The sequence below is a fragment of the Streptopelia decaocto genome (assembly GCF_964273445.1).
Source record: "Streptopelia decaocto genome assembly, chromosome: 17".
NCBI lineage: Eukaryota > Metazoa > Chordata > Aves > Columbiformes > Columbidae > Streptopelia > Streptopelia decaocto.
In genome coordinates, this window is record NC_138672.1 from 1,950,343 (window position 1) to 1,976,777 (window position 26,435).

Sequence of the window (26,435 nt, forward strand, 5' to 3'; positions counted from 1 at the left end):
GTAATCAATATTGAGTAACCGTTACGTATCTTCATGAATATATGAATATGTATGTGAATGGACTGTATAAATACTGTGTAACTTAAACTGACCAGGGAAGCCAGCTTTGGGTGCGAACCCCTGGTTTCCCAGCGCTGAAATAAAGCACCGCATATAACTACGCCCGTGGTTATGTGTCCTTGATTGCTAACAGCAGCACAGACGCGACCGAGCCGCTGGAGCCGGCCGTCGGGGCAGAGCACCGACCCACAGCACCGCGTTCAAACGGGGCACAGAGATACGAACCCCATCTCATCACTCCACATTGCTGTAAGTATTCCAGGAGAGCTTTACACTGTCACGGTGTATAACAGGGCCGCCTTCTTTACACCGAGGATTCACGTAAGCCTATAACAATTTTTAACTGAATATTTAAGACTTTGGTTAGTAGGACTATCTTCTTGCCCAGAGATCCTGCATAAGGCTCTCTTTGATCTGTGTCGCATGTTTATTTTTTTGTCATCTTATAATTTCTTTTAATGCTCCCAAAAGTTACCTGTCTTTCTGTCAGCTCCTGGCTGGGTCACTGTGTAGTAGATGGACGTTGACAATGCTCCACGGGACAGAAGCGCGTTTGCCTTCTGAACACTGGAGCGCAATGGGGCTGAAGGACTGTTTGGCCGGCGTCCTGTCCCCACAGGTGGCAACAGCAGATGCCAAGGGTGCGTTGCAAACATGGAGCAGCGGTACTTCCCTGCCATGCTCTTCCAGCTCCTAAAATCTGCCGCACAGGGGGTCGGAGGCTTCTGAAAGTCTTGGACGGATTTTTTTTTCCACTAATCTGTTCAGTTGCTTCTTAAATTCACAAGAGCTGTAGCACTCACAGCACCTTGCATCAAAGCTTCTCAGAACTCACCCATGATGCACTAAAAAGAATCTCCTCGTGTTTGATGCAAACCTTTCCACTGTTATTTTGAACTCCGCAGCTCTTGTATTAGAAGAGATTGTTCCCGTCTCTCCCTGCTCCTGTTCTTCAGCTCACTAATGATCAACTATACAAAGTGTGCGGCAGCTGGGATCCTGTCTCAAACCCCAACACCATCCCACTGGTTTGTCATAACAGCTGAAAAGCAGCTGAGAACAGAGGAAAAACCAAACAGAGTTAGATGCTGAGAACAGACAGGCTCCTAAGGTTGGTCAGTTTTTCAGAGGAGCCAAGTTTGGATCAATAGATCTTTCAGGGATGCTGGAAGACTCAGTTTTATGAATACAAGACTTTGGGGAAATTTCCTTTATTTCAGTTGAAAAACTAGAGCGTCTTATTTTGTTCTTATGCTTCCAGAAATATAACTGGACACAAACATACTAAATAAACCCACTTCTGTGGGCAAGCAGAATTTGAACACAGATCGGTCTCCAAAGCACTGGTGAGCACAAGCGTTTCCAGTATCCCAGGCACAGGGCTCACCACACCTACCGGTACCTCCAAAGAACTCGGAGACACGAACACTGAGCTCTGGTGGTGCCTCTAAGAGATTTCAGACCCTGCTCTCCTTCACATTCATTTCAGCAGTAGATGGTGAGACAGCGGGATACATTCTGTTATCAATAGGACAGTAGAGCCATCAGGCATTTCTTGTAACATGGCCCACTAAACTCGTCTGGGTCATCTGCTCAAAGGCAGAAAAGGCTTCAATTAAATAAATCTGCTGAGCCCCTGGATACCTTTTAATCACTATTTTTAACCTATTGCCTAAAATGATGGAAAAGGAGTCCTCAGCCTCAAGTATGGAGAAACATAATGGCATACATTCCTAAATGTTATGCTGCTGTTTCTGAAGACAGTAATAATACCAAATGAACAGGAGAGCTATGAGCAAACCACCAGCGGAGATTGTCACTGAAACCCTTTCCAGTTCTAAGAACAATGAGAGCACGTGCCCGGAACATCCGTATCCTTCATCCTCCCCGGGTACCAGGCCGAGGGCTCTCGGGGGGTTCGGCAGCGGGGCGGTCGCTGTGGTGAGCAGGTTGGCGCCCGGTGGACCCGCAGCTCCCGGCACCGACGCCGCGCTCACCCACTGTAACAGCGACGGATACACGTCGCCCAGCCTGTGTGAATAAGAAACTTCAGACAGCCCTTCTTCTGAGAATGTACTTGATCTTCAGCAACGCTGAGTTAAGAAAGGAGGATTCTGGACTTTGCTTTGGCAGAGTGGGAAAACTGGACTGTATTAAACAGACACGGTAGCTTTCAAGTATTGTCTGTGCAACTGTCACCGAGCGAAAAAGGAAAGTCAAACAAACACTTTATACAATTCCCATGCCCTGCTGTTTCTAACACGCTCCTCAAGGTCCCAGCAAAGCACCTTGTATCTATCTGCAACATTTATTTTAAAAGTCCCAAGTTAAGAAATACTTGAAATAAAGCACGGGCGTAGGGGCACTATTAGGTCAGGCTCAAATCTAGATTCTAATCTGCATTAAATAGTAAAAGTTCACTAAAACATCATGCTTTTCTTTCTCTCCATTCAATAGAAGTGGATATTTGAAAAAGACACCTTATTTCCATCCTACATTTACTCCATACCGTAATTATTAAATTGAGTAATGGAATGATTTAGATTTGCTGTTGCTGCACTGGTACAGCTGGATGCATCTCCACAAACCAGAATGGAGTGGGGAAAACATGCAACAATTTTCTTACATAGAGAGCGAGAACTCTACAGCACTCCCCATTTTTTTATTCTTCAAATTCCTTTAAATTTTTAAATATTTATGAATTCTCCACAATCTATGGCTGCATTTTATGAATGACACAAACATTTCCTGGTAACGCAAAGAATCAGGATGGGCTAATGGGAAAGAGAAGATATCCATCTTCCCCGAGAATGAAATGTAGTTTCCTCCTACAAATGGTTCAGTGGCACTTGGATACCTGCCAGCTTCTTTTTGGCAATACAAAGGCCAGTAAGTATAAACTAAGCTTTATGAGCACCGGTGTACACCTCCTTATCCCATTACCTTTGGCAAGGACGGGTCCAAAACCCTCAAGAAAACAAGTTTCAGATCTCAGCTTCACTAATGCAGGGAACATCAACCTTCGTTTTCACAAGACGGGTTTGTTCAGTTCTTGATCACGTTCCCTGATGACCAGGGAAGGATGTCTCCTTCAGCTCAAAAACTGCACTGGGCTCATTTGAAGAGATTCAGTATATGTATTTACTGCAAAATTTTGGCTAAAAGATAATGCAGGCTTAGTCAGCTCCAACAGATTGTACTCGCCACATTTTCAGCCTCCTGTTGGACTCCACAGTTGTCCAGCCCCCGTCAGGGCAGCAAAGTCACCAGGGATCCTGTCCAGCTCCTGCTGTACGGGGTGATCCAACTGGTATCGCTGGGGGTCGGTGTGAGCACAGATGGGAGGCGGCAGAGGAAAGATGAGCATATTTTGCTTTGCACACCATCCTGCCTGGGGGGTCCTGGCAAATATCTGTATCCATATGGCAGAGTTTGGCTTGTCCACAGTTAAATCTCAACAGCTCGTTGACAAGTGCTGTAACAAGAATATAGGAAATGGAAACCAATACAAAAACAAACAAGAAAAGGGTAAAGTGCTCTCAAGGATTTTGCTCCTGCAAACAATTTCAGCCTGATTACTCAATAGCAACATCTGAGAAGATCTGTTGGGGTTTAGCCAGGTAGAGTGTGTTACCTTGTTTTCTCCTCTAATTCTCTCCTTTCTACAAGGTGCTGGTTGCAGGTTCTATCTCACCACTCTGTGTCCCCCACGTCTCCTACAGCTAATGCTGCTGTCAAAATAAAGAGGCACTTCTGGGAGATCATAGGATCCTTTTGGTTGGAAAAGACCTTTAAGATCATTGAGTCCAACCATTAACTCAACACTGCCAGGTCCACGACTACCCCATGTCCCTGAGAACCTCATGTCCGTCTGCCCAACCCTCCAGGGATGGTGACTCCAGCACTGCCCTGCGCAGCCTGTTCCAATGCCCCACAGCCCTTTGGGGAAGAAATTGTTCCCCACATCCAACCTCAACCTCCCTGGTACAGCTTGAGACCCACAAAACAAACAGCAGAAGGCTAATGATGAAAATGTAAAGGTAGTATAGTCACATAAGTAGTTGATTTCATACATTTTCCATTCTAGAAAAGTCACACACCATTATAGACCAGTCTTACAGAACCCCAACAATAGGATCGTAACGTACTTCTGATTTGAAATTCCTTGTAATTTTACAAAACTTTATCTAGGTAGATATTTCCTTTATGGCAATTGCAGACTGAATAACCTGATAAAATTCCTTCATAAGCATTTCCTCCATCTCTGAAACACGTACATTTTCCATACCCGGATGTGTTTTTGCCATTCTCATTAAAATCTCTGCAAATCAAGGCCAAGCTGAGAGCTGCAGAAAACCCCTCATTTGCAAATGCTCAGCAGAGAATGACTAGAAGGCCCAACTTAAACGTCTTCAGAGTCCTAAATGCAGCATGCTGGGAGTATAAAGAGCTTCTCTTCCAATGACAAGAACAAGAGGGAAGAAAAAGGGGCAGGTGGTAACAATGCCGCACGCTGGCAAAGCAACGGAGCTGGTGGGGATCGCTGCCACGGCTCGGCACTCACAGCACATCAGAGTCACAACAACCCTAGCCTGAAAACCAGGAGATGATTATTAAAGTTGGAAATCACACCAAATCACACCCACTGTCAGCGTACGGGGAGACGGGAAGAAGCAGCAAACTGATCTTGACAAATCTGAGAGGTCAAAGGAAAACAAAAAGCAAAGTAGTTCAATAGGATTCTGAATTACTATCAGAAATCCCTGTTAGATGGACAAAGAGGACACAGGGATCCTGTGATTCAGCAGGATTCTGCCTTTCAAAAATAATTCTAAAATAGTAAAGGAAGCCTGTATAAAAAGACTAAATACCTTTTAAAAGAAGTTACAGTGCAAACTAGAGAAGAAATTATTGCTCTAATCATCATTTCCAGTTTCAGAATCCCTGTATCTGATAAAGGCCAATACTTTTTAAGTTCATCAGAAAAAATAATTCCCTCCACGGTGCTTTCCAAGAGTATGTTTCAATTTCTGCCATTTTCTTGGAGATCTAAGAGATGTGGGTACATACTTACATGTTAAATGCTGCAGAAACGATAGAAGGATTTCTGTCCTGGTATTTCTAAAAGACTTTTACCTTTGAGCAAAGAGAAGTCTGAGAAGTTGCAGAAGAACTATAAAACCATTTAATTGCTAAGCACAAGAAAGGCCCTGCAACCTCTTTTGCAACCTCAGCTGTTGCTTTTACTAGAGAACAAGGAGATTTCCTTCACCCGAGCCCCACAGCATAGGCCCAACTGCATGATTTGATACTCTGCTTCCTCAAAAATAAGACAGGGTCTTATATTCATTTTTGCTCCAAAAGATGCCTTTTTTTACACGTATAGCTGCCTGGACACTATTTAAATTGACTTTTTAAAATGAACTGTAACCAGGGTTTACTTTTAGAGTAGGGCTTATATTTCAAGCATACTCAAAAATCCTGAAAAATCACGCTGGGGCTTCATTTCAGGGTAGGTCTTATTTTCGGGGAAGCAGGGTCCTGACCATGGAGCGACCTTTGGCAGGAAACGCAGCAGCTGTTGTTAATGCAGAGATGGAACACAGGCCACAGCAGTGCTGCTCCTGCCGCCCGATCTCAGTGCTGAGCGAGCGCCGGGGTCTGGGGTTGCAGCCAAAGGACGAGCTCAGGCAGGGGCTGCTAAACCACACGTTATCCAGTTCCCTCCCGCTGGCACCCAAAGCACCTCCCCTGCAGAACCTGGCACAACAGCGCAGCCCCTTCAGCCAGTGTTCTCATCCCATTACTAATAAACTGTGCTTTTAACAGGATTTCCTTTCAGGATACTCTCCCAGGTCGCTCAGATACCCTCACTCCTTCAGCACACCTGATTCTATCAAGCGCTCTGTGCAACTTCCCTCAAATGAAGTGCCAACAATAATAAGCTCCAAACCCAACTGGAATTCTCATGCAAGTTCTCATTTTGATGATTGTCTCCCGGTTTCATCTCTTTGACTTCACAGAATCCCAGAATGTCAGGGGTTGAAGATTCCAGGTGTGGTCTCCCCAGGGCAGAGCAGAGGGGCAGGAGAACCTCTCTGACCTACTGACCACCCCCTTCTAACCCACCCCAGGTACCATTGGCTTCCTGGCCACAAGGGCTCAGTGCTGGCTCATGGTCACCCTGCTGTCCCCAGGACCCCAGGTCCCTTTCCCCTACACTGCTCTCTTTCCTCACACGGGAGATGCTCCACTCCCTTCAGCATCTTGGTGCCTGTGCTGGACTCCCTCCAGCAGTTCCCTGTCCTGCTGGAACTGAGGGGCCACAACTGGACAAATTCTGGACAAAGAACCTGGACAAAGTCACACATGCTCTTGACACACTGTCACAGGGCGATCGTGTGTCACCAAAGCCCCCAATGCGCTGGAGTGTCACACGTTCCACGGCCTTGTCTCCATTCTGCTTTCTTCACTTCTCACAGCCACACCAGGAGATGCTGGCCAGTTTTAGCCAGGAATGATCAACAGGTTCCATCACAAGTTCCCTCCCACACCCTGCAGGAGTCCAGAACTGTTTTCTTCTAGTACATAAAGACTTTTCTCCAATCCTGAGCTCTTCAAGCCTCACCCCACTGCTCCTATTTCGGAAAAGCTGGGAACTAGAAAGCAGACAAAATTAGAGCAACTGCCACAGCTTTCATTCCTATATAAGCATCTTTGCACACAGAAAGCAAGGAGGGAACATTCTCCCTGCCAGGACTCTTATCACCTTCTTCCTACAGTGCTAAATGGTTCAACTCCACAGATGGAATCAAAACGGGAGACCAAGTTTTACCTGTTTAATGGGAAGAAATGGGGAGACATGGGCTAATTCAGGAGACAGTGATGACTACTCTTCCCTGCCACCTTCCCCTTCACCAACAAGCCATCTCAAGTTCAAAAGTCACTCAGTTAATGTAGCACCTCTCCTCAAATCCGGCTTCCTCAGCTTCAAATGTGAAATCAAAAAATATATATACAAAAGCGTACCATCTGTGCAAGACAGCATATAGAAAACAGATGGGACATATCACACCATCCCGTATGTCTCCATCAACACACCAGCTTTGCAAATCTGCCCGAAATAAAAACAAAAGTGACAGCGCGTTACCAGTGAGGCCGCGGGGCTGCGCAGGCCCCGCGTGGACCTGGCACGGTCTGGGTTGTTCTCTCCACTCTTAACAAACAACTCGCTCATAAATGGAAAACTTGCTAACGTTCAAGTGTTCTGCTGTGTTCAAATGTCAGGAGGATCGTATTCGACTAAGACTCCCAGAGGGACAATTTGCCTTCAAATTATTAGAGATGAAGCTGTAGGCTGCTTCAAAACTAGCAGGACATGACACAACCTTCTCATGATCCACAGCAGGGACCAACACCAACCTGGAACGTCTTCTATTTCCATTAACTCTTTACCACGGGCTAAAAATAACACTTCAAACATGTTTATTTTTACATCAGGTGAAGCATATAGTTGAACAATATAGCTGAACACATATGGAAATGCTTAAGCAGCAGTTCCAGTTTCTGTCCAAGAAGTCTGTAGACAAACACCATAAACTTAAGCTACACACATGACAACTCAATGTACTACACAAAAGGAAAAAAAAAAATAACAGAAAGGACAAAAAAGTGTGTTTTCATAAAAAACAAACTTCATTTCTTTTGTGTGAGGAGCATCTGTGAGAGGAGGGAGCAGCTGGAACAAAGTACAGAGACAGCAAAATACAATTAAAGAGAATAAGGCGCCGGAGATGAGCCTCACCAAGGAGGATGACATCTCCATCTCGCCCTTATCGTGTCTTACTGGCCAGTGCTAAGGCAGAGACTGGGCACCTATACTCTCTAACACATCCCGACCTCAAAACAACTTGTAGCTTAAGATTCCATGTGCCAGGTCTTCTGCACTGGTACGAACCAGACTGTGTAGATCTTTCTTCCAAGAACATACCCAACCACTTTCATACAAACTCTCAGCACCAGAGCCTTGTTCCCACAGCTGCCACGGTGTGCTCACCATGCAAAGAAGTTTTGTTTTCATGTTTACTTTGAACCTCCTACTTCTATTTGCTGTACCTGCCTTTTTGGTAGGGAATGAAAGAGCAATGGGGAACGACTGCTTATCTTCTGTCCCACTCAGGCATCTTCTCTTCAGGCCCAGACAGTCTTCATTTGCAAGCTGTTCCATAATCTGTTATTTGGGGAGGCGGTACTACTTTCAGCCATAGCTGTAAACAGAGATAATTCCATTTTCTCACGTCGCTGTACATTTACTGACACTGAGTTTAGCCTCCTAGTTTATTTTCCAATCACACAGTACCACAAGGTAGATACTTCAGCAGTTGTAGAGTTGACTATGCCAAAGTACTTCTAAATCACTCAACTTCTGTTGTTTCTCTATCCATCGCCTGCCTCAGAGCATCTGAGCGTCAGCAGCAAAGGTCTCGTAGGACTCCTATGTCGCTCTGATGGTCACCACCAACCACCCTCCGGCACAGCAACAACTGCTACACATTTTCTCACCTTTTAACCAGTCACTGGTCACTAAAGCCCCTTCCCTCCCGTCCCCAGAAAGATCAGTTGCTTTAGGAAGCTGCGGCAAGGACCGTGTCAGCCGTGGTTTGAAAAGCCGAGCGCACCATACACCCTGAACAGCCGACCCCAGCTGTCTGCTGAGCCTCTCGAGCCCTTGAAGATTCATCAAGTGCAACTTCCTTTTACAAAAAACACGACTCCTCCATATCCATATAAAACCATATGCCAAATAATTCTAATCTGTATGATTCTTTTGGCAACGCCGCACAATACAAAGCCAGATTTCTGTCCGCTGCTCCCCAAGCTCCCTGGAATTCTTTTGCAAGTTGGCATCGCATCAGCCCTGTCTATTTCTCTAACGGGGCTGAGGAGGTTTTAACTGTGTTAATAACTCAACAGTTTCTCCCTTGAATCCCTCCTGGGCTCTAACATCCCGGCCCCCTCAAGCAGCTCACAGTGTTATTAAATTCTTCCATTAACAGCTGGGTTTGAGTTGGGTTCTGGTAAACCACGTGTAGGTTGGTGAGGAATGTAGATGCCTCAGAAACTCATTTGCTTCTGCATTGGGTTTCCGCAGCAAGGTTTTGCTGGGGGGAGCTACAGGGGTGGCTTCTGTGCGGAGATGCCAGAAGCTTCCGCCGTGTCCAACGGAGCCAAGAGCGGCGGCCGCGCGAGGGACCCGACCCCGGCCCGGGCCGAGCCGCCGCCTCCTCTGCCGCCCCTTCCGCGAGCGGTTCCTTCACAGCCGCTCTTCAAGGGGGTTCTCCAGCTTTTCGACACGCTTCTTGTTCCCAACATATTTGGAAAAGAACTGTTACTTTTTATACTTTCTGAAAGCTGTTCCTCTAAGTTTTTGGCATTTCAAAGTGTTTGTTCTTTTCTGTCTCCCTCACTTGGTCATGACTTCAGCTTTTGGAAGGATGCCCCTGACTCCACAGCCTTTCTCCCCCGCTGTTTCACATCATAACTTTGCTCTCAATTGGCTTTTGATAGGGCTGGGGCATTTGCTCTGCAGTGTAGTGCCTTTAAATAACCTTCACACTACCTACAACCATTTCATCCTTTTCACTGGCCCTTTCAGCTTCCTTTTAACAAGCCTCCTGGCTCTGAGGTACTTTCCCTTTTGAAATCATCTATCACTTCACTGAAGGTTTTGGCTTCTGCAAGGCTGTAAGTTCCCTGATGTTCACACATACAGGGGCCACCGGCAGCCCAATTTTGTACTGAGTTGTGCACAATTCCCAGGAGAAAGTCAAAAGTACGTCCCTCTCTCTGGATTCCCTGAGCAGATCCTCCCAAAGGCGTCACTCCTGATGTGTAAGCGGACTGGGGTGCCAAGCTTCTCCCATTGTGTTTCCTACTTTAAAGCTACACACTGTTTATTATTCTACACTTTTCCCAATGTTTTTAGGAAGCATTTCTTCCCTGAGAAAGTGGTCAAACATCAGAAGAGGTGGTGGATGCCCCAGCAGGTGTGTGAGAGGCATTTGGAAAAAGCCCTTAGTAACACACTTTAACTTTCTCAGCCCTGAACTGGTCGGGCAGTTGGATGAAATGATCACTGGAGGTCCCTTCCAAATGAGAGAGCCAGTTCCATTCTATCTACAAATGCCAAGAGTTTTGAACCTTAAGGACTCTGTGATTAATACGGTTTAAGACATGATACTATTCCCCCAAGGGTTTGAACCACTCTGGCATTTTTCTGTCACCTATAACCAGGTATTAGGTTGTTCCAGCTGGTGTTTTCCTTCCATCGTTTTTATAGAATCACAGAATCCCAGAATGTCAGGGGTTGAAGGGCCCTGGAAAGCTCATCCAGTGCAATCCCCCCATGGAGCAGGAACACCCAGATGAGGTTACACAGGAAGGTGTCCAGGCGGGTTGGAATGTCTGCACAGAAGGAGACTCCACAACCCCCCTGGGCAGCCTGGGCCAGGCTCTGCCACCCTCACCAGGAACAAGTTGCTTCTCATCTTTAAATGGAACCTCCTGTGTTCCAGTTTGAACCCACTGCCCCTTGTCCTGTCACTGGTTGTCACCAGAAGAGCCTGGCTCCATCCTCCTGACACTCCCCCTTTCCATATTGATCCCCAGGAATGAGTCCCCCCTCAGTCTCCTCTTGTCCAGCTCCAGAGCCCCAGCTCCCTCAGCCTTTCCTCACACGGGAGATGCTCCACTCCCTTCAGCATCTTGGTGGCTGCGCTGGACTCTCTCCAGCAGTTCCCTGTCCTGCTGGAACTGAGGGGCCACAACTGGACACAAGATTCCAGGTGTGGTCTCCCCAGGGCAGAGCAGAGGGGCAGGAGAACCTCTCTGACCCACTGACCACCCCCTTCTAACCCACCCCAGGTCCCATTGGCTTCCTGGCCACAAGGGCCCAGTGCTGGCTCATGGTCACCCTGCTGTCCCCAAGACCCCAGGTCCCTTTCCCCTGCACTGCTCTCTTATAGCCCCACTCAACAGTCTCACATAAAACCACAACTCCCCAGGTCATCCACCTTATTTCTTAAGATTTCGGAGTCTGTTTGGAAATACACACACATTTGGTTCCGTTTTCTACTTTTTTCATGTTACGCCAATGCTAATCTAAGGGGGAAAAGCTGTCCGTCATACAATGAACATTTTCAATGACAAAGTGAACATGGTGGGTATAAGTTTTAGTGATAAAACAAACCAGCTGCATCCAAGAAGAGCTGAGAGATGTCACCTGAACAATTATATAACAAACTCTTGAATCGAGCATTTAGTTTCATTTGGACTTCTGAAGTTTTTCTGCCCTATTTGCCATCACAAAAAGGCTACAGGTTTGTAGCACAGGAAAAGAGAACCAGCAAGTGCATTTTCTGCTGTTCACTACAGATGAGACACAATCCCTATACACTAATTAAGCCAGCAAGGCCGGGGAAGGAGGGAGATCTTTTGGTGCCTTGAGTTTGGGGTTAACTTGTATATATTTGAGAAACTTACACAAACATGACAATGTACTTTGAAATTTTTCCACATCATTATTATTATTATTTCAGTGTGTCCCTGATCATGTGCACTAAAATACACACGAAAACGAACCTGGTCATCAGCACTTCTTCAGTCTCTTAAAAGAAAAGGGAGTAATTTATTATACATGGGAGTCTGGAGGGGAAGAAAGCCAGCAAAATCACTGCAGAACGGCTACATCCACCTAAGTGATTTATTTAGATATTGAAAAAGAGAACAGCAAATGTAGTAACAAACTGCTGTTGGATTTTGTTTCCTATCACCCAAAACCTGACACTTGATAACCTGCTGCTCTTGAAAAGAGGATAGTTCAGCTTATTCTTCCATTTATCATGTCGCGTTTTCCCTGTTTACAGAAAATGTGAAACTTATTACTCTTCAAGAAAGGTAATTAGTATCTACCTCTTATTCTTTATCTAAGTACAGAATAACTGTTTGCATTACTTCTGTTATGTTGTTGTTAGTAAATAATAAACATCAAACAGATGAATCCACAGGACAGAAACAACTCGGCTCACCTCAAGAAATTAAAACTAATTACTCTCTTTAGAAGTTTGAAAAATTTGATTTAGAGCTTTCAAGAACAGCAACAGGACCTTGCAAATGGTTCATTTTCAGTGGTTGCTGAACAGCCCCCTGCCGGTCCTGTAACCCCCACCAGCTCTTCCCGCGGGGCCCACGGGGACGCTGGTCGTGTCGGACACGAACCAGCACGTCGGTACAAAACCTACGACTGAAAACTTCTCATTAAGTGTGATTCTCTTTGGAAAACAGCTGTTGCACGAACACTGCTGCCTTTTACCCAAGTATAAAATGAGCGAGGTAAAGGAACTGCTCAACAACTGAAAGCTGGACGTAACGTTACAGACAACATTTTTAGGTCAACAGGTAAATCCTCACAGAAGGAAAGACAAAGTTACCAGTGAGAGAACAAAAAACATCAGACCTAATATTACCCACACTGATTAAACATGTCAGATGACTATACAGTGAGTTATAAAACAGGATTTAGGCATCAATAAGTATTGAAGTGATATTTCATTCAGGTGAGCCCTCCACTACCTGCCTCTGGTCCTGAAGCTGCTAAGGTTATATAGACAAAGACCCCTTACCATGCCTATCACTTGAAAGAGCACAGAAAAATAAAGACATGAATGTTTTCTAATTATTACACTGTATTTTACACCTATTTGAGTAACAGCTACCACCTACCGCTCTAAATCACACCAGAGAAGCCGCGCAATCTGCCAGGTAGTTACTCAGCATTGACTCACCCCTAGAAGAAAAACTACAGGCCTTGCAGTTACACTTTTACAGGGATTGAGAGTATAACAACCAGCCATGAGAACAAAGAGAGGCGGGAGCCTGGGCAAGCCAGACCTACCACTTTTATGGCCTTTATTACTCAAAGTAGTAAGAGGAATCCTAGGACAGGGTGTTTGCCACATCTCTGAGCTCCAGGACATGAACCACACCACGCACAGCACACGCTTCTCCGCTTAAGAACTTCAGTTGTGTGTTTAAATATTTACATATTCATTTACTGTTTATCATAAAGCCCACCAGTAGACTATCATACACCAAAGAAGGCAAATTAACATGCAAAGGAAGATACACGACACCGTGAGAACAGGTTTAAGGGGGAGGGGAAACGTTTCCATCATGCCCCAGACTCCGCTGAAGGAATTCTCGGTGCTCGTGGCCCAAGGGGAACGGTAATGGGAGAGAAGTACATTCTTTCACCTCTGGGTTGAAATCCAAGTCAGGCTGGTAGTAGCCAAGAGCCATTAGCGGAACATCTGCTGGCTGTTCGTGAGCCCTGTGCACCGAGCTCCGCGTCCACACCGCAGTCCCACTAATTGGCACCACGTCGGCAATGTAAACAGAGGGGTTAAAGTCTGAACATGCAGCAGGCATGAGCTACGGGATTAGGCAACTTCAGATTTGAGCACATATGTGATAAATTATACATTTGGTATATGTAACTGCATCTAATGGCTCCACCGTCCTGTTCTGCCCTCCGAAGAAAATCGTAAATCCAAGCAACAAAACGGCCAGCGTTCCCTTGGCAAGCACACAGCTTCTGAACTGCTAAGACACATTACTGAGATCATTACTATCCTGAGTGCTTAAGCAATTGCTTCAATTTTAAGCAAAATGAAGTATGAGCTGAAGTGTTTGAATAGGTACCAATATCCATAAAAACAGTATATTTTTCTCAGCTTCAGTTTTTAACTCAAAAACGCAACACTCACTCAAAATGCAGTAATGATAGAGTCTTATAAATCCCAAATTACAACAAGGCTCTTTTCTCTTTGTGTTTCCTTCTTCTGCAGCTGCCCAACAAAGAAAGAGTGCAAAGGAATGGAGCTGACCTAAGAACAAAACCCATTAGCTTTTAGAAAATTATCCTCTATATTGTCCCCATGGCAAAATATTTGTCTGAGGACAAAACCCAAGCTATTATATCTTAACAAACAACAATAAAAGAAAACTGACTTTTTATATCATCTGAGTATAGCAGTATAAAAAGAACAGTCTTAACTACGGAGGAAGGAAACTCATGTTACAGTTCAGTAACTGTTCCTGATGTTTACACATCACTTCGGTTTAAAGAATTGCTTATGATGGGAACATGATGAAAGCTGTTGAGCATGCAGGGAGACAGAACCGAAGCCAAAAGAAGCATCTTTGCCAGAACTCTACCAGAAAACAGAATCACAGTGAGTGAGTTCGGGAGGGACCTCGGGAGGTTTCCAATCCAAGCGGCTGCTAAAGGAATGGTCAACTTCACAGTTGGATGAGGCCGCCCAAGGATATTTTAGATGAAAGCACAACATAGTACAGTGCCCTGCAACATCCACATATACAGAAATGGTTCTTGCTAGCGGAACAGCCCTTTCATTTACCGCTGCTCTGCGAAGATTCAAGTTCTAGGCTGTTTTGAGAAGTTATAAGGGCTTGCTGCCGTGGAGAACAGTGATAAACTGAGCAGGAAACAAACCTAATTTAAAAATCCATTAGCACCAAGGTTTGGAGAGCTTAACTGGGTAGAATGCAGACCTGAGGACAGGAGACTGGCTGCGAGAGCCTGGGAAGGACAATCCTCCCAAGATCCACGTTTTATCTTGTGCTGGAAAGGTGTGCTCAGGCCTCCTAAGAAAAAGGCAGGCACTGACAAAGGGCCGGTCTGCAGGAAAACAAACACGGGTCCGGTCAGTCTGCATTCCACAGTCTTCAAAGGGAAGGAGGGTTTTTCCTCTTGTGCAAGGAACACTGCAGAGTTACCATGCAGAGAATCCGACAGTATCTAAGCTGCCTTAAACACCACCAGGCTGCTCCTTTTAGCTCAGGCTGCGAATCCCCGCCTGGCCACCTGTCCTCTGAGAGCCAGACCAGTTTAACCTTACAGAGTTTAACTCGACCAGCTCCCAGTGTCTGCACACACGCTGCCAAGGATTCCATGGGTTTTTGCAAGAGCTTGGTGGACCAAGCGATGTGCCTGATCCAGCAAGAACAGTCCCTCCCAGAGCTACAACATCCCTGCCGGGCCTGCGAATGCTTCAGGCAGCCAGGATACAACCATCGCGGGCTCCTAAAGCCTCTAAGGTGGATCTTCCCTTACTCTCTTTTGTAACTTTCAGAAGTAGAACAGGATCATGCCACATTTTTTAAATGCCAGACAAGCTCCTTCTGCTTGAAGACGCATTATGATGAGCTTCTTTTAAAATCGCACTACTGCAAATAAGTCTACTGACAACTGAGGTGGGTTCTGCTGTGCTGACACCTGAAAGAGCATGAAGGGAGAGTGCTGAGTGCCAGGGGTGTAACACGCTGGAGACAAGGCAGGTTAGCACCAAAGACGTCGACACTGCGACCCCCAGGATGGTCTGCAGTCCATCTGCGGAACTAATTCATAACGCCACAGGACTCGGTTGCGCGATAAGGTTCAAGTAAAGGTTATAATTGAACAATGTAGTGAGCTGCTTTATTGAGCAGCTCTAACATGCACCTCTGAACCCTCATGTAGCTACCACGTAAGCACTGATACTGTAATAAATGTTTTCTCACAAAACCAAGTATAGAAATAATACCAAATTCATGAGTTTCCTGAGAGTAATTCCTCTACACTTGGAAAACAGGAGGGGTCCAAGAAAGAAATCCTTCTCTGCAGGGGAGGGAGGCAGGAAGGAAGGAAATGCGAATTACATACACCTCTGGATAAGTCCCCCTTTTAAAAAGGAAGGAAATTAGAGTTAACTCAAAAGAGTGTGTTTAACATCACCGCACAAGCTGGGGGGAATAACCCCTCAGAAATGCTGGTTGAAGAGAGGCTGCAGGATTCCACCGGCAGAGCTGGAAGGGCCGTTCCTCACTCCTCCCATTGGCAGCACCACTTTGAAGTTACCTACGAATCGGGCTCACTATTTGATGGTCACCTCTCCCTGTGGCATCCTACACATTTTTGGAATAGGGCTGTTAAAAAACATGTGTTTTCACTTCTTTTCTTTTTAATTAAAAAAGCATAACTCATAACTGAGCAGAGACAAAGGCTCTGTTGATACAACAACATGTGGATTAAATCTGAAAGGAGAAAGAAAGTTGTTCTGTTAAATTGACAATCCTGCACAGAGGGCTTATATCTAAACTGGTGTAATAAATCAATAGGAAAGATTTCGCTTTGGCTGAAACAACCATTTGTTTAGGCAGGGAACAAGAGCATTTTAAATTTGCTCTGGACACTGTACACAAAAGGGTTTCTTCAATTTTGTGGGGGGATTTTTTGCCTTTTTTTTTTAATTTTAACTATATCCCCAAAGATTTGCATTTGCTTTACTTAAAAATATTTGCTTTTTGGCGCTTAAACCTATAACAAGCTGGTCAGCCAGCACCATCAGGCCTTAGCTAAACTGGAGGAAAGGAGGAAAGGAGGAAAGGAGGAAAGGAGGAAAGGAGGAAAGGAGGAAAGGAGGAAAGGAGGAAAGGAGGAAAGGAGGAAAGGAGGAAAGGAGGAAAGGAGGAAAGGAGGAAAGGAGGAAAGGAGGAAAGGAGGAAAGGAGGAAAGGAGGAAAGGAGGAAAGGAGGAAAGGAGGAAACGAGGAAACGAGGAAACGAGGAAACGAGGAAACGAGGAAACGAGGAAACGAGGAAACGAGGAAACGAGGAAACGAGGAAACGAGGAAACGAGGAAACGAGGAAACGAGGAAACGAGGAAACGAGGAAACGAGGAAACGAGGAAACGAGGAAACGAGGAAACGAGGAAACGAGGAAACGAGACGAAAGTTGCTTGCTCCTTTTACATTATTAGATCAGGCAGAAGACTGGCCTAAATTTATGCTTTCCCCTATCATGCTTGTCTCTTGTCTTTTTATAAACACATATTCTACTTCTTCCCTTTAATTCTATTATTGAAGCAGAAAGCACTCGCCAGCCGTTGCTACCGACCCATATCGGACACCAGTTTGTCCCATAACGTCTTCTGAGGCCACCAGGACAAGGTGCCACATCAGAACCCCAGTGTGGAGGTGCTCCAGTCCCTGCGGTCACAACGCCACCCTCCAAACGCTGCCCAGAAACACGCACTCGGTCTCCAGATCCCAAGAATACAAACCGCTGCACGGGGAAAAATAAGGGAGACCTGGCAGAACATTTCAAGTACGACACTGATTGTAACTATAGATGGGCCCGAGAACTGCAACCGACTTTTTTAATAAACATCAGATGGTACCTGGAATGGATTTCAGAGCTAAAGCAAAGATGACACCAGCATCTACTAACTACACTTGGGACATGGCGTCACGAAGATGGCGTTGGCTAACCTGTGCAAACACGTCACCACGCAGCTCCAGCTAGTCGGCAAAGAACGACAAAGACCAAAACATAAATCAGCATAAACCTCCACTTCTGCAGAAATGTTGTGTGAGAAAGTATTTGTAGGAGATGCTACTCAATGCTGGAAGAAAGCGTTTCATCCAAGCGCATGGAGCTCCTCTCCAGCACGTTCTGCAGAAGCCCCTGGCTGCTACATCACCATTATTTTCTACAGCACCCAACAGTACGTGTGGTAAAACTAGGAGAGGGCCTCTGCATATGGGACAGAGCGTAACACTGAGGGGGCGAAGACTTTGGCTCAAGCGTCTGTCATTCAAAAAGTCATTCCTAATATCATGTACAGAAATCACATAAGCCAAGCTCTTCAAAACCATTAAAAACACAAGCCCCAGCCCCACAGACAAAAATGCTTCAGAGTAAGTAACTGTCTTTTTCTACCAGGAGTCCTTATTTATTCTATTTCACTTTAAATTCCATTTGCCAGCCTGGCAAATAAAGGTCTCCTCAGGAAGCAGAGCTGATGCTGCCACAGCCTGAGTGCCCAGCCTGCTGCCCGGCCCCCAACCCACCGAAACAACCCGGGGCCGCCAGGCAGCCCCAGGGCCAGGGCTGGGCTGCCCCCGGCCCACAGAACCTGCTGGTGCCATCAGGGCTGGTGGGACATGGGAAGTGTCCGAGTTATTCTGCCTGCGTTTCGCCCAACAGCTGTTCTGTCAGGCTGCCCAGCCGAGAGCTGGTGGGACGAGCTGCTCGCCTGGTGCCATCAGTGTCCTCCAGCCTGCAGGACCCTCCCCACAGTGTGTGTCCCACACACGCGCTGCCACCCACACGGTACCACAGCCCAGTTCAGCTTCTGCTGCCTCCTCACGTACCCTCTATTGGGGACAGACAAGGAACAGCTCGGCTTTCCTTCCCTAATCCAAGCAAACAACTCTGTGCCAGTAGCACTAACAAGGAGCCATATTAGTGGGACAGAAATGGGAGGTGTAAGATTAAAAACTAGGAGAGGAAAAAGACGGCCTGACAAGTACTCATTATTCTGGTTTAATTTTGGAGAAGTAGAGTCTCATGGCCATTAGAGTTCATGGAAGCACAACATAGTTCTTTAGGATACCAAGCAAACTCTCATCTTCCCGCTGTAGCAGAGAATCTGCCTTGATAAATTCTCAGGTTGTCAACACCCACCAGCTTGAACCCCCCGCCCATAAAGCTGTCACCTCCCAGTAAAGCTGAACCCCTGCTTCAAAACCAGCCCTGGCAGTCCCAGCTGGAAGGAACAGTTCCCAGTATGGAGACGACCAGACAACTGGTTTCTGTTCAGAGCTGTTACTGCCCATCCAAATCACATCCCCACGCGACGCACGCAGCACCACCGACCAGCGGCTCCGCAGAACCAGCCACCAGCGGCAACGCCAACGCAGAAACGGGAACTTAGAGGCTAAGTGAAGCAATACATTAAATCTGAGGTTTATGCTGTGTAGGCACGGTTCCAGCATGGGAAACATGTACGGCAGTTTTGCCAAGCCCAGGCGGTGTGGGTATGATTCAGTGCTAATTGCTCAGAAAAATGTTTCCAGTTCCACCGGTTTGGGATGCCTTTTGAAAAGCAAAACAAGGTATGTTTTGGACAAGGTTAAGATGATGTTTATGTTTACAGACAATCTGACTCCTGCATATAAAGAATTCTACTCCTTGGACAAAAAAACACAAACATCAAGAAGAGGCAAAAGTAATGCAAATGATCTGGCTCTGTCAACTTGCCAGAACAGAAGAGGCTCCAAAGCAGCTGAGCAAAAATCATGGTCTTAAATTTTACTTCCCCGACTCCTGTTCAGTATTTTAATTATATTTAAAAAAAAAATCCTAAACCACTTCAAATTTCAAAGTGTGTTTATATATGTTGATTAACTCTCCCAAGGTAAAAATCATTAGCTTTTCTATTACAGAAGGAAAGTGAAAGAAGACACAATAAGCTACTTGTCAAAGGCACAGAAGGAACTGATGTAAGGGCTGGAATTAAAACCCAGAGTTTCTGAAGCAATATTACTGTTTCTAAAGGATTTATGTTTTTTAAGATGATAGCAACAATACAAAAATAAGGTCCCAAACTGGATATACATTTAGGATAAAGGCAGTTTATGGGGTAAAGGCCATGAGAAAAGCAAGTCATTTACATTCATTAATCCACATTTGGAAAACTACAGTGAATTATCTAATAGATTGTTGCTCTGTTCCACACGCAGCATTCAATCAGCCCACAGTGTGGTCAGTCCTGCCTTGCACGGTGTGACAGCGAACTCTACAGGGTAATCCACGGCAGGCATCCTTCCTTCTACTCCGGGGTGCAAATTACATTCACATGGGGACCTCTCTGTGCAACGTACGGGGTGGTGCGTCCCGCAGCAGCACATCAGGACCTCTCTGTGCAACGTACGGGGTGGTGCGTCCCACAGCAGCACATCAGGACCTCTCTGTGCAACGTACGGGGTGGTGCGTCCCGCAGCAGCACATCGGGACCTCTCTGTGCAGCGTACAGGGTGCTGTGTCCCACAGCAGCACATCACGACCTCTCTGTGCAGCGTACAGGGTGCTGTGTCCCGCAGCAGCACATCAGGACCTCTCTGTGCAGCGTACGGGGTGCTGTGTGCCACAGCAGCACATCAGGACCTCTCTGTGCAGTGTATGGGGTGCTGTGTGCCACAGCAGCACATTGGGACCCCTCTGTGCAGCATACGGGGTGGTGCGTCCCACAGCAGCACATCGGGACCTCTCTGTGCAGTGTACAGGGTGCTGTGTCCCGCAGCAGCACATCTGGACCTCTCTGTGCAGCGTACGGGGTGCTGTGTCCCGCAGCAGCACATCAGGACCTCTCTGTGCAGTGTACAGGGTGCTGTGTCCCGCAGCAGCACATCTGGACCTCTCTGTGCAGCGTACGGGGTGCTGTGTCCCGCAGCAGCGTCCTCACAAGTTATTCAAGAGTGCCCTCTAACGAAGCTGCAGCTGCATTTCCAAACACACACAAGAGAGCCCAGAAAAAACCCAAAATGAGACTTTCCAGAAATTTCTCATTAAACACCAAGCTTTGTATCTGTTGGAATAAAAGGGGAGCACAGATGATGTGCACTAAGTGGTGACTGCTCCTGCACAGACATCTGCTGTTTCCCTCAGTGGTAAATACCCCAGCGAGCAGCAGTACTAACCTGAAAGATGGGAAAACTCAGTTCTCGCATTCTGAGAGCAGAACCTACACTGATTCACATGAGGGCCCAGGGCAGTTAACCTGGTATAACTTTTTTAAGATAAACTGAGTTCTACACAATCTACTTTACCTGCAAGGAACTGCTGGGTAACTTTGCAACATAGGAGGTAATAAAATCCATCTTGACAAAAATAAGGGAATATCACAAATGAAGTTCACAAATCAAAATGGAAACCTTATAAATCTATTCTCTAATACACTGCTGCACCATAAAATATTGCTTATTTGAAAGGATGTCTTCATCTAAGAGGGGTCACACAAATGACAGTATTTGCTACAAGTTTGTATGACTGGTACTCGGTTTATTGCCAAGTTCCCTTTCACCTACCTACATAAACTAATAAAACATCAAGAAAAAAAGAATATTACTTTCAGAGACAAGCTCCGCACAGAAAAGCTGATACTGATCCTCAGAACAGAAATTCATTTTAATAATCCAGACGTCAAATTGTCAGATTAGGAACATTCCACTTAAATATCTACCTGAAAACACACAATGAGGGCACAACTTCTCCTGGGAGATCAGAACAGTCACAGCAGCCGGTGCAACTGCTGCCCCATCCTCAGCTTCCCCCAAACACCCAAGCTACGAGCATAAGGTGAAAGAGATCAACAAAGTAATCAAAGTCAAAAATGACCCTTTTCTAAGCCCAAACAAGACTGTAATGGGGCAGGAATTCCTTAAGCTGCGCTGCCCCCATCCTGCAAATGTGGAGTTTGCCCCCATATTGTCAAACGCCTTGGAAGAGACTCGGGTCCAGCACACACACTCACCCCGAAGGAGCCCGGTCACCGTGGTATCTGCCGAGGGCCGTCCAGTGGATCTGCTGCCAGCGCAGAGCTGCGGGGAAGCAAACAGGCCTGTTAACACGCGGAGCTTCGGGACACTTCCCAACACAAGAGTTGGGCCCCACTGACGCCACCTGAACTTCGGCCCCATGATAAGTTCTGTCTTGGCAAGAGAGAGATTCGCAGGCATCAAATGTTTTCTTGAAATGGAGCCTTACGTACCTGCCAACATTTTTCCTTCCTGCTAAATGCTTTTACTGTAATGTTAAGCTCACATGGCTAAGAGTCACAAAAGATTGATAGAACACCATATACCGATGTTGTAAAACATTCAGAGAGCCATTATTCTGATCCACGCAGGTTACCCCCTTGAACAGAACATCACTGGGAAACCTCCCCTCCCATCCAGCCCAATGGGCCAGTGGCAACCACCGCTCACAAAACAAAAACCAAACAACACCGCAGCTACACGGCCAATAAAATCTGCTTTACGCAGTCTGAAACAGCAGGGATCCATCACATAAAGCAAAATTGCACTCCTCTTCGTAAAAAGAGCCAAGCCCGTTTCCCTTTGGTTTGTAACAGGGGGGGAATTTTAGTCCCCAAGAAATATTCTCCAAAACTTTACAGGCAATTGTATAACCTAAGAAAGCCCCCATGGAGCAGTTTGATACAAAAAGTATTTCCCAAGCAGTGCAACGTTCCTCCTGTGTGTTCTCCCACATTTTCAACATTCCTCCCAGCACTGCTGTGTTCCAGCCAACTATTTTCTGACATAACAGCTTATTCCTCGAGGAGGTCAGACAGAGTTTGACGTTAAAAAGATCAGCAGTGGACAGACAGACGGTGCCCTGGATGTTTGGAATAAAAGACCTTTCTTTCAATAACATGTAACCCAAACAAGGCTCAATGAATTTGTGTGAAAATCAAAAGTGATCAGAAAGTGTCTTTTGAATCCTAAAGCAGAAAGTTGCAGCACAGCATGAAAAATGTGGAAAAAACCCTTGAAATTAGTAACTGAACCACACAGTTATGGGCACAGCTATAAGTGAAGCCCCCTACTATTGTAAAGTATTCTGCTTTTTGAAAGCAAGGAGAGCAACAGTCAAGAATAAATGGCATTGTATGTGTTTAGTTAGCCATAAAAAGAGAAAAAACAGCATTATTTTAAACAGAACAGTCTAAATTGAGAGCAGCCACACATCAAAGTGTGACCATAGCCTTGGCAGAGCTGGAGATGGAATAAAGAGGCATTTATTTAAGTGCCTTTAAATGCATGAAATGTATTTAGAGCTAGAGGCTCTTCTGCTCTCACTTGGCAATGTATAACGGGAATCACGATAATGCTTCGCAACATGCGCTTAGGAAAATGCACAGGAGTCAGATCTCACCTATGGCAATAGGAATCTGCAGCGATGCCTTCACAGACTCAGAAATGGTTAATACCGAACACTGAGCAGAGAATCTGGCTTCTGTACTGTGACATAAAGAGACTCTGACAGCACTTTTGATGTCAGTGGCTCCCCTCGTGCGCGGTGAGGTCCGCAGAGCAGCTCCTAGCTCTGTATCAAGACAACGTTAACCACACTTATATATTAGTTTTCAGAATTTTTTCTAGTGATATTGCTATTTAAACGTTTATACAACATAAATTAGAACTTTCTTTCACGTGTTTAACTCTTCTGTGTTCTATATCTACTTCTTCATTAGTAATTTCCTTTTCCTTCCAGATTCAGTGCTGCAACTTTAAGTGCAGGTAACACACATTAGTCAAAGGAACAGGAATCTCATGTTTTATAGGTAATTAGACAAAGGTTGAAAGATTTTTAGCTGCTTCTGGTATGCTCAGGTTTCAAAACACTTAACCTTCATCAGCCTACTTACTTCTTGCAGAAGACACTGCAAAGATGATTATTCTGTAAGAACTAGTAACATGATCTTTCTTTTTCTTTAATAATAGTGATTGCCTCGACCCTCAAACAGCTCTAGTTCCACTTAGAGCCAACATGGACTATGGCCAAAGCATCATACCAAGCAATTGGCAAAGCAGAGACAAAAGAAGTTATTAATTACGTAAGCAGAGTTTTCTTGCTTGATTTTTATCTGTAGACCATAAAGCATCATCTGCCTCAAATCATTTAGCAGGCAGTAAACACAGCTGGGAATGTACGTCCTGCTCCTAATCTCAAACAGCCGCACAAACTCCCACCTTCCAGGCCCAAGTTAATGCCATTTGGTCACATTGCAACACCAAACCACACGGATCCACAAGAGAAACAAGACTTCTATCCTCTGGTAAAACATCTTTCCAGACTTCTGATGGAAATCTAACTGGAGCTTCTCTTCAGCCCTCCCTCGTCCCACACAACACACTCCCCTCTTTCATTTTTCCCTCAAGAGCTTTCCAGACTTTTCTCATGGACATCTACCATAGGTCTTCCTAGACTACATTAGTTTATTACACATAATTCAATTAAAAGATGAAAATGTAAATCAGCAAGATGTTCAGCACTTAGTGTATCTCCTATTTCTGCTGCTGTAGTTCTATTCCTCTCGCACAGCACTCAGCTCCTGTCCGGCCATCCCTTCCTCCATTGCACCTCATTACTTGAGGAGGCTGCCATAGCACCAAGCATCCTCAGAGAGCTTTTATTTTAAAGGCACTGGTATACTACACAAGCTTAGCAATTAGCTTTTTGAATCAAATTATTAAAACTTGGTTCAGGAGAACATTCTTAATTCCAACAGAATGCCTCTGCCAAACTGTTTCTGAGCTCAGAGTGGCCTGTGCCCCTCATCCCTTTCTCCTCTCAGGCTCCATCACTTCACACACCAGCAGGAGATTTAAGGCAAGTTTGAGGAAAATTATTTACTCACATGAGCAACTGCTTTTGTTGTCAAAGAGTGTAAGTGCATAGACCTCTTCCTCTTGCTGTTTTACCAACCGTGTTCAACTGTCCCAACAAGGAGAGCTGAGAAAAGTTCACCCACCACAACTGCTGAACTGGAGGCACCAACAGAACTTTGTGCGGCTGGGTGTTATGATTTCTGCTAACAACAGTATTATTGCCTTAAAAGACCAAACAGCACTTTTTCTGATGGATCATTTACATTCCAGAATATGCACTTCGCTAGTTCTACTCCACATGCTCAAAGGTTATTATTCCTCCCCTGTTGTTCTGTTGCGTCCAGTGAGAAAATGCACAGAACCAGAAGTCACGGCTGTTAGGGACACCCGTGCCAAAAAGCTGACGCAGCCACGGGCAGGTGCCTGTTTCCATAGGGAACCAGAAGCCCTCGGAACACCAAAATGGACAGTGCTACACGAGAGGCAGAGTTTCACCATTCACAGAAGCACAGACAGATTGATTGATTTATTTTAATTAAAAAGTCACAATTTAGAGTGAGTCAACAGATCCTTTAGTTGACGCCATCATCCAATACCCTTCTATAAAACCTACTACCCAAAAAGCACTCTCGTCCTACTGAAACAATACATTGAGACAAAGAGATCCCCAAATCCCTTTACAAGAATCTGGTGAGATAAAAACTCCACCAGCAGAAAGTCGCAGCATGAGAACTGTGCTCTTGCTGAAGGTGAAAACCTGGTATGATGCTGGAAATCCCTTCCTGACCTCACATCTGGATTGCACCGCAAACATCTTGGGAAGACACAGTAAATGAGGGAGGGGATTGTCCAAATGGGTACGAGACATGTTTGCACAGCTCAGTGTCTGCTCCCTGTGGCCAAGCTCTATGATTTAAAGAACAGTGGAGGAGGAAACACGCTACTTTAATCTAACTTTCCCCTGTAAGAACAGCAGAATTCTCCCTTGAAGCAGATGTTCATCCACAAGCACAAGATCACTTAAACCTATCTTAATTTAGAACTACAGCCCTTTAAGCAAGTTTAAAAACTCCTGCTATTTCTGCAGCCAAGCAGAGTGAGCAGTACAGCATCCCAGGCGACCCACTGATAATCTCCCTGATTTCCCCCAAACCACAAGGGCAAACTTGCACCAGCAAGTTGCCCAAGGTTCCAGGTTTAAGCCTATCTTCAAAATTGTTATTGTTTCAGCTTAGGAGCTCCAAATAATGGCAAACCTTTAACATCTCCTGTGAACTATTCCTATAATTAACCTCCATCACTGCTAGGAAATTGTGTCATATTTAAAAGAATTTGTGTAGCTTTGACTTCCAGTTACCGGATCTCACTATGTCTTTGTTGGAAAGACTGAAATGTTCAGCTATCAGATAACTTTCCCATCGGCATGGATTTCCACAGAGCGGCTGAGTCACTTCTTAACCCTCTTCTCTTGGATGTGCCTGAATAAACTGAGTTCATTAGTCCATTATGTGGCTTGTTTTCCAGAACCAGAGCATTTTTGTGGCCTCCTCTGGACTCCTGGGTATTTTCATATCTTACTTGACAGCTACTCTAAGTGGAGATTAAGTCCTAGGAGTCTGTTCTAACAATACCATGAACATGATTCCCTTTAAAAAAAAAAAAAAAGAAAAAAAAAAAAGCAACAAAATCAGAGAATCAGAGTGTTAGGGATTGGAAGTGACCTCGAAAGATCATCTAGTCAAATCCCAAATGAAATAAACTCTTCCCACACCAGCAAAGTTCAAATTGTGTCACTGATGCAACGAAATCCTCCAGGTCACTCTCTGCCACCTCTGTGGTTGTGTTGTGAACCTGTCATGGTTTCTAGACGTAAAGTTGCCTTTTTCATTATATTAAGATCCTTCTCCCACTTGGAGCCGTCTAACCAGGAAGGTCAGACCAGGCTACAGCAGTAACATCTTGCCATTGATCATCTCACCTATCTGTCTTCCGTAAACTTTACAGCAAAGGTATAAACCTGCTTTTGGAAAATTTAAGCCAGTATTAGTATTTGAACAAAGAACTGGTAAGTGGAGGAGC

At 45.4% G+C, this 26,435-nt stretch overlaps 1 protein-coding gene across 5 annotated transcripts in view; it reads right to left on the reverse strand.

Moving 5' to 3' along the window:
* Positions 1-26,435, reverse strand: part of EXD3 (exonuclease 3'-5' domain containing 3) — a 301,277-nt gene that overhangs the window by 273,348 nt on the left and 1,494 nt on the right. For all 5 annotated transcript variants that reach the window (XM_082067865.1, XM_082067871.1, XM_082067868.1 and 2 more), the window contains exon 2: positions 21,494-21,560. The gene's annotated coding sequence lies outside the window, so the exon portion shown is untranslated. The remainder of the gene's footprint in view (positions 1-21,493; positions 21,561-26,435) is intronic.